General features: G+C 37.9%; 1 protein-coding gene across 3 annotated transcripts in view; it reads left to right on the top strand.

Moving 5' to 3' along the window:
• KCNQ5 (potassium voltage-gated channel subfamily Q member 5) overlaps positions 1-15,142 on the top strand; it is a 284,393-nt gene that overhangs the window by 17,112 nt on the left and 252,139 nt on the right. The window lies entirely within an intron of this gene.

Raw genomic sequence — 15,142 nt, 5'->3', positions numbered from 1 at the left:
TGGTTTGCATGACCAGCCTGCTAGAAAGTGTGTTGATTAGTGGTACTGCAGTTGGGTGCATGGTGCTGATTGAAAACAGGAGCTTCTTCCAGGAATTATTCACTGCTGCTAATTTTTGGCTTCTAAAAATTGGGTTTGAGTGTGTCGCTAGGAGAGGAAAGCAGTTTGGCTGTAATTGTCTTACTAAAATGGAAGAGTATCCAAAAAAGGTTTCTGTACATTTGAAGACTAAGATTCTATTGAATTTTTAACTGCATCAATCATGATTAAGTGCTTAATTGCTTGCATGTAAATAACAGAGAAAAATCCGTATGGGTAGTAATTTAGGGAGAAATTAAGTGCCACAGTGTGTAGTATTGGTTTCCTTAAAATACGAGAAATCTATCAATTCCCAGAGCACAAAATCACATTCATCCATTTATTGAAAATACTGCCTCCTAAGAGGAGTGTGTAGAATTTAAAGGCATAGGGGAAAAAAATCAATTTATTATGCATTTTGTTAAAGAAACCCAGAATCTAGTTTTAGTCTTCTTTAGATTTGTTTTTTGAGGTCTGCCCCAGTTTTCTTGGCTTCATTTGAGAGATGGTGTCCCACATCATCTACCCTTGGCTGAGTGCAGGCATGGTTTCCTCTGAGTGGTACCAGTAAATGTGGCTGTGCATGAAACCAGGCTTGCTTTTTGGTGCTTGTAGGCTGCTGGCCTGCTGGTGTTCTGGTAGTCACTTCAAATCTGGGTAGTCAGTCTAGTCTGAAGTGATGTGACTGCTAGGTTTGGTACACTATGTTTTCACAGTTATGGTTAGTTAGGCTTTTTCCTTTTTGTCCATCTTCATTTATTTATTTTTTTTAATAGAGGTCTTTTGAGTCTTGTTTATTTCCCTTACTAAAAATCGTTCACATGTGATTTTTTTTCTGTAAAAATTACCTTAAAATTAAAAAGATTCCATTTAATATATACATATTGCAACATTTTTTAAAATAGTTGACTAGATTATTCAATTTATTTTATTTAAAATATATTTTATAGTCCAATTAAGTAGGTAATAATAGGAAATGCATTCCCTAAAATTCCAGCAAATAATATAGACAACATCTTGAATTTCCAATAGAAGAAGAATGAATTGACACTGGAGACACAGAGAGTAAAAAAATAAAGCCAAAGCTGAAATTTGGGGAAATTGCTGGGGTATTGTTTAGTTTATTTTTAAAAATTCGGGTGATAATTTTTATAAAAATATCATTCTAAAACCCATGCACCATATTTTTAAAAAACTAATATTGGTGCGAATGAACATTTATCCCTTGCTCTGTAGCTTTCAAAACTTTGACATTTCTTCCATGCTTTAAGCTTTCCCTTCCCTTCTGTGATGTTTTCTTTTTGACCCAGCAGCCATGCAGTGGATAGGTGCTCCAGTGCACTGTGAGCACGTTTAGCTGTCTTTTAATGTGTATGCTGGGTTATTCCTCATGCTAAATGCGTACAGAAGCACCATCAAGTGAATCAGTTCCAACAAATTGCACACCCACCTTTAGGTGGACTCTAGAGCTTTTGTACATAAGTATATATGTATTTGTGTATAAACATGTTGTTAAAGTAGCAGCTCCTGATCTGGAGGTGAAATGATGTGGGCTTTCCTGTTTCCACATCACTGAGGGTTAACTTGCACCAGAACTGACAGGCTGCATCTATCCTGTCTTGTACTTGGCTGTGGATCTCTTCTGGTCATCAAGAGATAGTCCTTAGACATACTCCTTGGGGTTTTTGTCCAAACTATCCAAAAGAATGAGAAAAACTGTGTTGCAGCCCATCAAAACAGTGGTTTTTTATAGCACAAAACTTAAATCACATGTTTTGCGACCTACTGTTAAGTAGCATGTGAACCAGTTCTGTGGCCACTTCATCCATCTGGTGTCCTTTTCCCCAAATATGAGGGGTTGTGGGAGCAAAGTGTCCCTGAAGACAAACAGCAAAACAGCTGAAGTGTCCAGGAGAGTGGTCCCCAAGACCTCTTCCTGGCCACCTTGCCTTTAGCAGTAAGGCATACCAAAACTTCACAGACCATGGTGTGCAAGGGATGATTGGCAGCCAGAGCTGGTAGAGAATATTCTTTGTCTTGTGAAAATGTAGGATTTTAAAAATTGCATCCAAAATTGCAGCAAAGAGTTGGTGTTCACTGTTTTCTAAATCAAATGTAAAAATATGTCTTAGATAAATACTGTGCTTCAGTTTAGCCCCATCATGCCTTTTTTATAATATACTGAGCTTAACTTCACTAAATAGACTTTCTCACCTGAAATCAAAGTTCTTTGCAGACTTCTCAACATTCCTGTGAAGCAGAAATAAAATCAATCATTTCCCTTGATGAAAGTTTGGATATTTGTGAATCGGTATGGTTTTTTTAGGAGGAATATTTACTAAAAATTCCCACCCAGCCATTCTCTCTCTTCCCCTTCCCCCCTTTTCTCTGCAGATGACCAAAATGTGGAAAAGAGTGAGACTCCCACTAGAGATTTCTTGTTACATTTTTCATGAAGAATTCACAGAGGAGAGGCTGATGCTCTGAGATGAGCTTCTTCCCTCTGCTTGGTGCTCCAAGAAGCACAATTCAGTATTACAGGTACAAAGTAGAGTTGGAGAGCTAAAGGAAAGGGTGGAGAGAAAGGGTGTAAGTCCTGGTGAATACTGGTTAAAAGTATTAGAAGCTGTTAATAGAGTTTGGCAAGCTTTAACTTTTAATCACTTGCTTCTACCCCTCCAGAAAAGACAAATCATTGTGAAAAAGCTGGTGAGTCTTTCTGGGCTGGCTTCTGAAACTTGGCGAGCAAGGGTTCTCTGCCTTAAAACCATAGAAGTTGTATGTTTAAACATGTTTTTCACCCTTTCTTACTCAGAGTCTGTGTCTTTAGTAATACTTTCAGTTCAAATCTTAGTGTCTTCCAGGGCTTCTGCTGTAAAGAGCCAAGGACCATGCAGCAGTGCTCTGTTGCAGAGCTAATAACCGCAGCCTGCTGGCTGCAGCACGTAACTGGGCTTGCACAGGACATGCACTGAAGAGACTCACTTTGGTCTTTGCAGTTATCAAGGGCCCAGGTCTTATCCATCAGGACTGCAAACATGGCTCTGTACTGTGGAATGATTAACACTTAAAAACCTTTAATGAACCGGCCAGAGTGTCATCGTGCTAGCTGTTCCAGGCTTCTCCTTTTGTCCCACTAGAGATGCAGGCATTTCAGAAGAATCCAAGTAAAAGGACGTGTTTGTCCTTCATATAGAATCACAGCGTCTTAGAATAGTTTGGATTGGAAGGGGCCTTTAAAGATCATCTTGTCCAATGCCCCTGCAATGAGCAGGAACATCTTCAACTAGATCAGGTTGCTCAGAAAACCTGGTCTTGAATGTTTCCAGGGATGGGACATTTACCACCTCTTTGGGAAAACCTTATATTTTTTGCTTCCTTTTACCAGAAGTCTTGTATATGTAAGTAATATTTTAGAAGTTTATTTTATCCCCCTGCACACATTAAAGAAAGGTGAGTGACTCCCTTCATATGTATTCATCTTTACTTAAGATTTTTCTACATTGATATGTTTTTTTTAAAGACCTCTAATCAAAGTGAGCAGTTCAGGTATCAAATGCAGCATTTGTGGACTTTATATGAATGTACAAAATGTTTGTACTCATAAATAATGTGTGTAGTACTTTTGTATTTAGTAGTAATATGTAGTGTTTTAACCTTTTTATTTTTATCTGTGCCTGAAATACTTTTAAGATAAAGAAACGTTGCTATTATGCTGCTAATCAGAAGATAATTCAAAGCAAAGTTTCTGCAAGTTAGAAATATTCTTCGGATTGTTTAACATTTCACAACTCCTGGTTGAGGATGAAGCAAGCCAGTAACTGAAGACAAGTTGATGTTACACACTGGTGTTTCTTCTTTTAAATTTGGCTTGAGGCATAAAATAACAGCTTGAGAAGCCAGTACAACAACCGCTAACTTTTATGATTCATTTAAAGCAGTCACAGTTTTAAGCATGAAGGAGTTTTTGAAGCTATTTTCTTGATACAAAAAAAATTATTCATAGAAAAAATATGCCCTTAAGTGTGCCTATGTTTTCCTGGCAGGTGCTGCTGTAACAGTATTGAGGATTTCTTAGATCAGGAAAATAACCTAAAAACTGTAACTTTTTTAATGTTGTGCTATGAAATACCAATCAAGTGTCGTTCAGCATTGAGTTCTGGGAAAATAGGGTGTGTGTTTGGCAGTTTCTGCTATTCCTAACCTTACTGATCTCAGTTGATAGTTGTTTCTAGAGGGAAACCACAAGGAAGTGCAACAGGAACCTGTTGATCATCCTGCGGTTCTAGTTGCAAGGAACAGATAGGTGATGACTGTACCACTTTGCTTCACACTCCTGCCCACCAATCTGTCCTGCTGTCTGTCTGCCTCCTCAGGTCCCTGTGCTTTCAGTTTGACATTTGCCTTCTGTATTTCCTTAGTGGCCCTCTCTGGAGGCAAGCTGAAGGGAAGGCCACTAAGCAGAAACATCCATGAATTTGGTAGCTGGAGCTTTGGAGATCCTACTACATTCCCATGGACTTTTTCAAAATTGTGTAATTTAGAAAAGATTCTCCACTTAATAGTTCTCCTGATTAAATTAAGAATTGAAAAATATATGGAATTTTAAAAAAAAACCTGTGGGAATTTTTATGTCCACTCCAGGTTGTGAATATATTTTAGTTTAAATAAACATCTAAGTGTTTTGTTTGAAATAAAAATATGCATCATTCTGGAAACCAATTGTCCCAGGCCATTTCCATAGTTTCTGTAATAGGTCTGTGAGGAATGCTTGCTGTGGTGGTTCTGGGATCTCCGTGATGACCTGCTACCAAAGGCTTCAGAGTAAAGAAAAAACCAGGCAGCTGATACCCTGCAATATGACTCTTCCCTTTTTCCTCCTGAAACTTCCTGATGATCCAAACTCTCAACATATGTTGGGGAATTGGGGAGCAATGACAGCTAACAGCTCGAGGTCTCAAATTTTTTAAAGATGAGGTTAGAAGCTAGTGCTGGATATCCTCATCTATGGTTCTGGGCTAGCATGCGGACTGCACAGGTTAATTTTTGTAACAAGTGAGGCACAAATAATATATTGAAATTCTGTGGAAGAGGATTGTTAATGCCACTAAAGTTCCTGGAAGTGCTAGGCAAATGCAGAGCAAACCCACTTGCTGGGCTTGGCTGGACACAGGCATAGTGGGGAACCAGCTCTTTGGCAAACAGGTATTTCTGCTGTGACCTCTATGTTAAGTGAAAAGGAGTTATTGCCTCACATTTTGCAAATTTATTTGGCAGCCATAACCTTACTTCATGTTCATTGACTGATTCCAAGACAATATTGGTTGCTCTCTTCTCCAAGTCTTGTTCTTTGCATGTGAAGTTAGCAATTAAAAAATGCAAACTATGCTGGGTGAGCAGAGAATTGCACAACCACAGAACAAACTGAGGTGGAAGGGAGCCACAAGGATCATCAAAGTCCAACTCCTGGCCCTGTACAGGACCACCCCCAAGAGTCACACCATGTGCATGAGTGTGTTGTCCAAATGCTTACTGAACTCTGTTAGGCTGGTCCTGTGACTACTTCCCTGGGGATCCTGTTACAGTGCCCAAACACCCTCTGGATGAAGACAGTTTTTCTAATATCCAGTCTAAACCTCCCCTGACACAACTTCAGGCCATTCCCTTGGGTCCTGGCACTGGTTAGCACAGAGAAGAGATCAGTACCTACCCCTCTGCTTCCCCACACAAGGAAGTCGTAGCTGCCATGAGGTCTCCCTCAGTCTCCTCCAGGCTGAACAGACAAAGTGACCTCAGCTGCTCCTCAGCTTCCTCTCAATGTGATTTTAATGAACAGGTAGCCCCTTAAGCAATAAAACAAGTAAAACATGGCATTATGTTTATTTTCTGTTTTGGTGCCTTAAGATGATCAGAGCTCATTCTGATGCTTTTTCTTCTGCTGTGACATATTGCAGGTTCCTCTTCCATGGATTTCTGATATGCAACAAGAGCTGTGTCTCGTGTGGCACCTTTCTTCGGCACAAAATTTGCACATAATTTCTTGCCTCTGCCAGGTCATTTATTTTCATTAAATATGCAAGAAAGCAAAATTTTTAGTCAATTTTCCTCTCTCTCAAGTCAGATCAGAATCAGCTACTGAGTTGAACAGCCAAATTTCTTTGAGGGGAACCTGGAGTGGATGAGTGGGCACATAAACCACCTGCAGAAGTCCTGTTTCCAGAAGAATCCGACTCCATCCGACTGCTATCTCATCTGTTACTGAAACTAACCATATTCCCAGAAGCAAACAGTTCAAGACTATGTGGCATATTTTTTTAGAATACACTAAGAGTTGGGCCAGGGATATCTGATTTAAATGAATGGCAGTAATAAGACTGATTTTCTTGTGCCATAAACATCCATTGTGCTTTACAAGGAAAAAAGGAGTCCTCTCTCTCAAAGGTTAACCTAAACAAAATGCAAACCACAACATATTAAAGTTGTTTTGATATGTAGGTTTCACCCAGGGACTTTCAGCCACGAGCAAGAGCAGCATTTCCTTTGAATGAGAATTCTCCCACTAAGGTAAATGTTAAATACCCCCACACTTGTTATTTAATCCTTAGGGACTAAAAAGGTGATTACATGAAGATGAAAATCACAGCCTCTTTCTTTTACTAGCCTGGAGGGATGTTGGTGTTAAGCAGTGATAGCACTTTCTAAGTAGTGGCCAGCATTTGGAACTGTTATCCAAAGAAAACTCTCTAAATGAACTGGGTGCCCAGTGGGCTGCAAGGATGGAATAAACGTGGGGCTGCCAAGAAAGCAGAGTATAGGGCACCATTTGGATAAGGCCAGGTGTATGGGGTAGATGGAGGAGCAATATGGAAAAGGGCCTTTGCACCTTCAGAAACATCCAGAAATGCTTTTACTCCTTAGGGACCTAATGCAACTGTGTTGTGGGAAGTACATTAAATTAGATTAAAAAAATACTTGAGATTGTGTGGAGAAAAACTCACTAAATATATTCACTGTTTCGTATAATAAAAGAACACTTGCATGTTCTTCTTTTCTGCACCTTTGTCTTTCCAGCAAAAGAAGAGTATCTTATTTAATTGCCTTGAAAAATTAGGCTTTTTTAGTCATAAATAGAGACTTTCCCTTGGGTAACTGTTCTGTAGAAAAACAGTTTAGTTGGTAGTGTTTGAACTCTGCTAAATAAGTTTGGTTTGGAGTAAGTTATTTCAGTTTTAAATCAGTTTGTTTTAATATCAGGTGTTTTAGAGTGACTTTGCTCTCTGCACTACACAGAAAATGCAGTATCCTGCTTCGGGAGAATAACATGTAGTCATATCTCTCAGTAAAATTTTCTTCAAGGCTGTACATATTAATTAATATCGTCTCATCTGAATGTTGGAGGCAAAGAAAAATCACATATTGGTGACAAAAGAGGTTCCAGACAAAGTGGCTTTGTTTTAATTTCGTGGCTTTCATGAGAATGATGATTTTAAAGTCTCTTTATTTTCTACTGCTGATTTGTAGGTGTAACTGAGAAATACTTTCTCTCTTGCGTTTTTTTCTTTCTCCCCCAAATTTAACTCCAATGGATTCAAAACTAAACTCTTTGTTAAGGAATGTGAGCTTTACAGAATTACATATAAAAGTAATAAATGGGATTAAAATTACTGGCATGAAACAAGAGGCACACATCAATAATCCAGAATGGCCAAATGCCTTAGAAACAACATGCTCAAGGTTAGGTTCACAGACTAGTTGATTAGCAGGAATGGAGAGATTACGTGTATGTGAGCAAAGACTGTGCATATGTATAAATTAATTCAATTCTAAACTTGGGAGGTAATTTAAATGCAAGACTTGTTTGGCATAATTCATATACCTGAAATTCAAAAAGCAGCAATGGTTTTGCTACATGCCACCCTGTGCCTTTGAATGCCATTACATCTACATGTGGTAAGTGCTGTGGAAATAGATGACAGACTAAGGCACTGCCCCTTTCAGGGTTCCTTTTTGAATGTCACCCATGACTGTGTTGCCAATTTGTCTGTGTCAAATGAATTAGAACATACCTGTTTCTGGCTGTGTATCCATCAAAAAAACACCCAAAACACCAACATGAACAACATTTCATTTGTCACTATTTGGCAGGATGGCTAAAAGCTCTAGGCAGATATGTTAAAAAATAAAGTTATGTGAAAGCTGAAATGCCGTTTTTTCAAGAAGAAGTCACTGCAAGGCTTGGATGGAAAGGAGACTCTTGGAAAGAGGATGCTTGAACTGGTTTTGGTTGGTTTTTATATTTGGGGGATTTTTTCCGCTACTAAAGAAAGGCTGTCATTGCATGTCTAAAATAAAGAAGAAAAACAGCCAAGAACAAATGCCTAGAATTCCTTTTTATTCTACATATTCTTGTCAATTTTATAACAGAAAATTATCATTTTAACAAGCTAGTTCATAGCATTTTAAACATACTAAAGAAAATAAATTGACAGAGCATTTATTATTTAATCAAGATTTTTTTTCCTAGATACTGATGATCTTTGAAGGACAAGAACAGTTTCTGGAAGACCTAAGTAAATGATGTATCTTTTATCAGCAGTAAATGTGCAAGAAGTTAAAGCCTGTGTCCCTTTTAGGTTTCTAAGATTTGTAGAGTTGTAAACATTCTAGCAAAATTTCAGATGCCAACAGAATCCTATTAAAAATATTATTATAAAGTTCTTTATAAAAACTTTTTTCCTATTTATGTTTTTATTGGCTCTCTGTAGGATATGGGTTCATAACCCAGTCATAATCAGTTCCACTCTGAAATTAGAAATGGGAATGAAGCCACTTTTCCACAAGTTAGAGAGTAAGAGCTGTTTTGGTGCCAGCAAAAATATGACTAATAATGGTTCTTCCTAAAGATATGAAGTACAAGAGGCAAGGTATAAAAATTATTATCTGGATGAAATGTGATAAATCATTAAAAGATATATTGTGAATGAATGTAACTCATTTCTATCTACATCTGTAAAGTAAAAAAACCCTGGAATTTTGCTGATTTGCTTTAAAATATTTTAAATCCTGTAAACATATGCCAATATAATTTATATTGCAGTTAACTATTTATATGCTTCTATCTCTAGAAATTTTCAGGGTTCTTTTTTTTTTTTTATAATGTGGACTTCTAAAACAATTTAAGATGAAAACAAGTACGAAGAACTGTGGAGCAGCTGTCAATTGTTTCTTAGAATTCATGGAGAATTTTTTCTTCCTGGAATAAAGAACTGGGATTTAAGGGAGCTGGAAAACCAGACAGAGATGAGAATTACTGTCTTAACATGCCAAAGTATGATCTTATTCCTAATTTTGCTAGAATAAGTTTTATTTGCAAGTTCAGTTTCCTTATGTTGGCAATGTGGACAGAAATGCTCCAGTCTGATGGTGTTGTAGAGACGGAAGTGGTGACAAATTTGAAACAAGTTCTTTTAATTGGAATGCATGCTGACAATGAAAGGCAAAGGGATAATTAGTGTATGAATTTCTGTGCATAACTGAGGCATGCTGTGTGGAGGACCTTTCTTGTAGGTTTTTGCAAGCTTGTTGCACCAACATGCAGATTATTGAGGAAGGAATTTGGTGGTGTTCTCTGTTAGTTCCCTTTGAACCTCTACAGCAGTGAGACACCTCTGAAGTAGTCAAGGACCAGAGATGACAGTTTGTACACTGTAAAAGATGAAAGAAGTCATTCCCATTTCTGTAGAGCTGAGGTTCATGGGTCTCTCAACAGGGTGGAGTGTTGAGGGACCTGAATCCAAGCTCTAGTGTGAGGACCAAAAACGAACTTCCTTAAGGTGAAAATCTTTCAATTATTACTCATTTTTAAAAGGATAATTGCTGTGGAACTCTGGAGAAGAAGTGATGTCCAGATTTTAATGTACAAGAGTAATGACATAGAAGAATACATTTGCACTCAAGGATCTCAAGGTAAATCAATTGTTAGGAGTGTGTATGTCTGAACTCAATTTTTTAACTAAATTGTGTACGCTGAAATATTTGCAATCCTTATGTTTTTAATATCTGAAAAGTGTATACCAGAACCACTGTTTAGATAATCTAGTTTATCAGTGGGGATTATGGAGATTTTGATTTTAATATTGTAAATAGAAGAAAATGGACATATTGTTGCATAGTGCTTGGATATAATTTATGTATCTTTGGGGCATGGGGCTCCGATGCAAAAAGATCCGTTCAAAAAAAACCAGGTAGTATTTTATATATATATGTATATCAACAAAATGTAATGTTAGGCGATGTCAGAGAAAAAATGGTGCTTTGTGACACTGTGTATTTTGCAATAATCAAGATATGCTCACGTTGAATATATGAAGAATTTCAGTTTTATTTTTCTTGGCTATTCTTTTCCTTTGGCAAACTTGATCAAAGAATTTGTTTCGGAATAATCAACAGAACCCTACGAGTTGAGGGGGACTGTGAGTCTCTATTAGGTAATGGCTAAAACCGTGTAAAGGTTTGAACTGAGATTGCAGATTTGGCTCAAAGCTCCAAGCATGCCTAATATGGAAAAATGGTAAGGAAAAGAAGGTCAGTTTGATTAAAAACATGATGTTTGTTCCAATTACAGCAGTTGAAGATCAAGTATAAGAACAGTGGGTATCTGAGAGAGCACATGTGTGCTATTGGTAGACGTGTTAGCTTCAAAAAAACTTGTGAATTGACAACTAGGAAATAGCTGTGCTGAGACAGAATATTGTGTGGTGTGCTTTGGCTTGGTTTTATTTCACTACTTTATCAACAAGAAGTCCTGATGTGTTCTGGCTGGTGCAGCATAATGCACCTCACCTTCCTTGCTTGCTGGTGGGATCTCTTCCTGTTACTTCTCCTAAGTGGCTGATTTTACTGAAGACAGTAATGTCAATTCACCTCCGTAACATTTCAGACCTTTTTGAGTATGGTCTACAATGTTTCATCGTGTAAATCTTTATATATTCTAGGCATGTTTTCGCTTTTGAAGCATTTGGTTTAAGTCTTGTACCAAACCCATTGTAGCTCTTTCACGCCCAGAAGGCACTGTTGAATTTTATGTTTTCTCAACATGGACCACAGTGACTATGCCCATTTTTTCAACACTCACTCATATTTGCAACCTTGTTTTTTAATACTCAACACGTTTTTTCTGTAGGCATGTCTCAATCCCTTTACTTCTCCTTCAATTACTGCTGGTTCTGCCTCCCTGTTTTGGTCTTATTTTTTCTTTCTTGTATTCACCAGGGACATCTCTTTCTCATCCTAATGACTGTCATCTTTTTCTACCCACCCTATTTCCAGGGTACCTTAGCATCAGTAGGCAGTGTTTGGGGTTTTTGCATATCATTTTGTGCCATATGTCGCAGTGATGCTGACTTTATAAGCTTTACATAGCTGAGAAGATACCTGCTGTATGGGTTTTATGGGTGTCCATTGAATCCCAGGCATCTGCTGCAGGAATATCTAAATACTACAGAAGAAATTAGAGGTGGTCATTTAACATAGGTAGGCATGGAGGTAGTCATCCTTGAGTCAGAGAATTCCCCACATTTATCATCCTTTTGATGACTGGCAGCAAGTTTTCCAAGCACTGTGAAGGAGCCCTTGCTGATGTGAGCCCCAGTCGGAGGTCTGGATCAGAGGGCTCCTCCTTGCACAAAGTGGGCTTAAAGCCTTGCATTAAAATGGGTACCTACTATGAGTTGCAACATGATTCACAGCCCCTTTATACTCCTTGGAAAGACGTCAGCATAACTACTGCCTTGATGATGAGCAGACAAAGTGTGCAGAATGTGTTGCTGGAGAACAGCGTAAAGGTCAGCTGGTCCCTCGCCAAGAAAACGAGCGACGGTTACTGTCAAAGACTGTGGCGGCTGACTGTAGCCCCTCAGCTCGTTTGCTGTGGGTTGGATGAGCCCTTCTCTGCAGCTTGCTAAGTGTAGTGGTGTTTATCAACAACTGGAAGCAGTGACTGTTGATGTAAGTTGGATTTTAGTGGTACTGTGACTGTATCTGCCAGTCCTGTACCTCTGGCAGCACATTCATTCAGACATGGTGAACCCTATCACGAAAGATAAAACACGGGCTTTGAAGTACCTCCTGCTAATTTGTCTAGTATCTGCTAAATTCGAACTTGATACTCTATTCTGAATCATCAAATGGCACAGATTGGCAAAGGATTTAAAAACAGACCTTCTTGTGTTTTGTGTTCCTTCAATATTACTGAAACAATTACTTTTCAATATAAGAAAGCTGTCGTTGATTAAATATGAAGTGCTAGGGTGTAGAAAAATATTTGGAGCTGCAGGTGTCATCCAGGCAGACAGTAGTCATTGGCCACATTGGCCCAGCTGTGCCAGGTATGCCTGTCCTAAGCTTCATCTTCCTGCCCCTTGAAACTCCTGGCTTCAACCTTTGGGTCTTGCGTAGCCCACTCGCTATACCTCGTCAGCAAGTTGTCAAGGTGACACCCAACGGCTGGCTTTCAACTCAAGTTTAGTTCTCCTATCTGAAACAAGGTTATTTATTTCCCTTTTGTCCTAGCAGATCCCACCATACAAATCTTACCGGGAAAAAGGAGTTGAGGCCATGCTAAATAAAAACAGAAATTTCCAGTATTTGCAATGTAGTTATGAGGAGCATCCAGCAAATTGATGTGTTTGCATCATCTAAGATGAGTACAAGTCATTGGCTTTCACCTTATGGAAAAACATGTCATTCCATACAAAGGCTGTACATAATAAAAGTAAACAAATGACAGTGCACACACACTTCATGTCCTGGGAAGAAACAGCAGGGCTGAATTATATAAGTCTTAATCATGTCATTTGCCGCATGCCGAAAGGTTTTTGGGTGCTGGGGTGCTAAAGACTATGAAAAAACACGTTCAAATTACAGTAGAATTTAAAAACTGACATTAATTAAAAATTTAGTGTTAGCTATCACATAAATACCTGTCATACTGAATGCAGATTGTAAGGTTAGAAAAATATCTTGCTTTAGAAAACAGCTTTCAGTAATAAAACACGGGGGCTAAATGTACCCAAAGATAGATATAGATATTTTTATTTGCCCTTTTTTTTCTATACCAGCAAAGTAATGGTGAGAAAATATTGTTTTCCTCATCTTTATACTTTTCCCAGCTTGAAACACAAAGAAATTATCATAGCCAGATTAAGATATTCTTTCAGTGATGAAAGATTGTGTTAAACAATTAGAAAATATGAATTCAAATTTTGATCAGGATTCTTGAAACCGTTGATGTAGAATGTTCCCTGCATTTTTAAGAAATCCTTGTAGAGTGTGAAGCAAACCCTGCATTCCTTTGAAAACAAGGATTTTATCAGGTATCCTTTTTTTAAAAGAAAATTATGTGCTTTTTAAATCACTTCTAGGTAATCTAGATTACCTGTCCACTAGTAGCCAATACCACCAATGCCACCAGTGCCTTTTCCTATAGGAAAATGGCTTTCTAGTCATCTTGGTTCTGGATCAGTGTAAGCCAGAGCAAATGAATTTAAGTAGGTGCAAGTCACAGCAAAGACTTTCTGTCTTTGATAAATAGATAATCTTCCAAATGTTGTAGGGGTGAGTGGTGGATGCATATTTGAAGTCTGTACTGCTGTGTGGGGTTTTCCCTTTTCATTGTTACTGTGCCTTTTTAACATGTTTGTTGTCAGCCTTAAAAGTTAGGTGTTCAGCATAATCACTTTGCAGTTTCTCTTCTTTCCCCTTGGATTAGAGCTGTACCATTAAAGTGTATGCTTCTCTACCTTAACAAGCCATATTGGAAAGATTTTGCCATTAAAGGCTGAACCAAGAGTTGTGTCATGATAATCTGTGAGGGGTACGAAAGTACCACTGTATATCTGATAATTAGGAATTTTAAACATCAGTAGATTATGGTTTTGAGTATGGATGAAGCTAGGCATTTTCAAATTGAGAGCTTATTGAGAGCTTTAGAGGTAATCTCTGCTCAAAAGCTGTATATACTTTATAATCTACCAACATGAATTAATAAAATTAAGACTATTACCTGCATGTTGTGGTGATAAACTGTTAAGTAACTGTAGCATGTCTCTGTATTCTGCTCTGTCAATTTACCTTGCTGCTTAGTGGGGGAGATTTCCTGTCTGGTATGTTGTACAGCATGGAAATAAAATTGGGATAAATCTCTAGTCTAGGAATCCAGACAGTCTAATTTTCTTTTGTTTTTCATGTTTATGTCATCACTTAAGTCTTGCTCTGTGTTTGTGGGTGGGGGTGTGCAGGCACATGCGTCAGCTGCTCTTTCTGTATTTTCAGGGTGGATTTGTAGCATTTGTCATAGTGCAGCCTTTGTGAAAGCTTTCTTTAATTGTATCTAAACCCACACAAAAGTGTGTTCTCTGTTCTACAAGCTATCGTTTAGGAAATATTAACTCTTTTTACGTGGTGAGAACTTTTGGATGGTTAGGAAAACAAAGCAAGGACGTAAATTCCTAGTTTGTTTTACCAGCTTGCCATGCTGAAGGTATCTTCTTATGAGACTGGTGACCAGACGAGAAGAGAAAGTAGAATGGATTCTCACCACAGATGATCATAGGAGTATCCTAGTTTAGCAGATAATTTCAGAAATTGAGGGAAAAATTCAGAAGGACAGAAATATCTCTGAACTTACAAAAATATACCTAATAATTTTGCATGTTAAAGCAAATTTTAATTCAGGTTTCTTCTGTGTTTTGTGCAAGATTCATTTGTTCAGGTAATAGACTTTTTTATCTAAAACCCAGATATTTTTAATAGTTTTTATACCTCTGTTATAGTTCTGATTCTCCTATGCCTTACCTTCTGCTTCTGCTGAAACAAAGTGTACAATGACTTTTTTCCTGAGTTATTAGAAAAAGAAGGTATTACATGTTATGAAATCTTAGAACATTTGTTTAGTAGAGTATTTTACAGCTTCTAAAGGAGGAATAAAATATAACGCTTGCAACTATGGAAGTAATATGTAGGGATAATATTTTAAAAGATCTGTCTTTTCACTTCCTCTAAACAG

Source organism: Coloeus monedula, assembly GCF_965178545.1.
Source record: "Coloeus monedula genome assembly, chromosome: 2".
NCBI classification, from domain to species: Eukaryota; Metazoa; Chordata; class Aves; order Passeriformes; family Corvidae; genus Coloeus; species Coloeus monedula.
The sequence above is the reverse complement of the archived record's forward strand: the minus strand, read 5'-3'. Positions and strand labels throughout refer to the sequence as shown.